Source organism: Atractosteus spatula, chromosome 18, assembly GCF_055471065.1.
Source record: "Atractosteus spatula isolate fAtrSpa1 chromosome 18, fAtrSpa1.hap1, whole genome shotgun sequence".
NCBI lineage: Eukaryota > Metazoa > Chordata > Actinopteri > Semionotiformes > Lepisosteidae > Atractosteus > Atractosteus spatula.
In genome coordinates this window covers 3,937,501-3,939,172 of record NC_142723.1, presented here as the reverse complement: position 1 = coordinate 3,939,172, position 1,672 = coordinate 3,937,501, and the positions used below count along the sequence as shown (strand labels likewise).

The 1,672-nt window shown below is 41.3% G+C and overlaps 1 protein-coding gene across 23 annotated transcripts in view; it reads right to left on the bottom strand.

Annotated features, from left to right (window-relative positions):
- Positions 1–1,265: 1,265 nt before the first annotated feature.
- The window catches only part of rbfox1 (RNA binding fox-1 homolog 1), a 648,127-nt gene continuing 647,720 nt past the window's right edge, over positions 1,266–1,672 (bottom strand). For 22 of the 23 annotated variants that reach the window (XR_016094401.1, XR_016094402.1, XM_088936368.1 and 19 more), the window contains one exon: positions 1,266–1,672. This exon is cut by the window's right edge. The gene's annotated coding sequence lies outside the window, so the exon portion shown is untranslated. The other variant, XM_088936382.1, reaches the window with a different exon arrangement.

Sequence of the window (1,672 nt, the reverse complement as noted above, 5' to 3'; positions counted from 1 at the left end):
TGCTGATGAGGTCAGAAAATTGCAACTCATTGTTAGCACAGGCTGTACCATATACTGTATAATAATAATAATAATAAGTTCGGGGAAATGCAACACTGGAATACAGAATGGACTGAGATCGTGTTGATAGAGGGCAGGCCACATATTTTGGCAGTGCTTTCCACTGCTGAAATATGTCCTTTCCAAATTTGGGAATCTTGCTGTCGCACAGTCTGTGCACAAGTGTACATAAAAAAATCACCTTAATGCAATTCTAATAAAGCAATTGTTTTGGGAGCGCCAGGCTGAGAAGCAGTAAGGGAGGCTAAACTAGTGTTTAGGACCCTGCATGTACTGTACCATGTCTGGGTGTATGGGCACAGTGTGGAGTAGGTGGAGGGGCCATAAGTCAGTGGGGGGACAGTGGATTAAAGACAGCAGGGTCCTGGAATTACAGTAAATAGAATAGTTGAGAGGGGTCTGAATCTCTAAATCAGTGGCCTGAACTATGGAGCCTAACAGCAGTGTGGTGCAGTTGTTAGGGCTCTAGACCTGTAGCTGGACCTGTGGTTCATATTCTTCATGGGGCAGTGCTGTTGTTCCCGTAAGCAAGTCACGTGACTCAGATTTCTTCAGTAAAACACCCAGCAATAATATATAAACTGGGTAACAATGTAAGTCATTACTCACTGGTACCATTTGTACAAGGCTCCACCCAAATGTATGTATGGCCCCTCAACCACAGCCTTGCAGACACTTGCTGTCTTTTTGGTTTTCATTCCATCTGAGCGCTCAATGGTCTGCTGATTTACTCAATGAGCAAAAGGCCATTTGACCAATTAATACTTTAGCTCTTTTCAGCTGAGGTGCACAAAGACAGCTGGAAAGTGTCCCAGTAATCCAGGCCAGAAGAGACGTGGGGAACTCTTTTGAGTGTGATAAGCTTTGAATTCAAAACAAACTTTGCTTTGGAAGGTCACTTCAGGTGACCTGACAGTCATCTTTTTGAGTCCCATCCAGACCACAAAGAACTCAAGATTTTACTTAATTGTAGAGTCTTGTCTCAATGTTAGGGTGTAAAACCACTTTAGCTTAGCTGTAGTTTTGTCTGGCTTTCTCTATACCTTCCCACACTGCCACATAAAAACATGATTTATCAAAACAGGGCAGAAATAATCTGTTATTTGACAGAAAAGCTTATTTTTGAAAGCTTGAACCCAACTACTTTATAACTTTCTGCAATGACACACGACGCATGAATCAAATAAAAGAACAGACAACCACCATTTCCCCTTATCTTGTGAAACTTTATTGATGGTTATTGTTCAGCTGATCATACGGCATGCACATACGATGACAAGGAGAACGCCTGGTCACAACACTTTTTTTAAAGCAGAATTTTTATAGTAGAATCACAGCGGTGGGTAAGATAATTTACTGAGTTGTGCGGTGTGACGCGCACAGTACACATGAGGATATAACTAAGATCTGCAGCGAGACAGCTTTGAGCTGCTTGGTATTTGTTGTAGTTTTTTTCTTTTTTCTTTTCTTTTTTTTTTATAAATACAAAAAGGAGACCTGTGACAAACACCTCAACTTAGGTTTACTTGTAAACAGGACAACATGAACAGAGTCTTAGCATATGCACAGACAAGCTGCAATTCTTCAGAAACGCTCACAAAGAGCCAAGAGC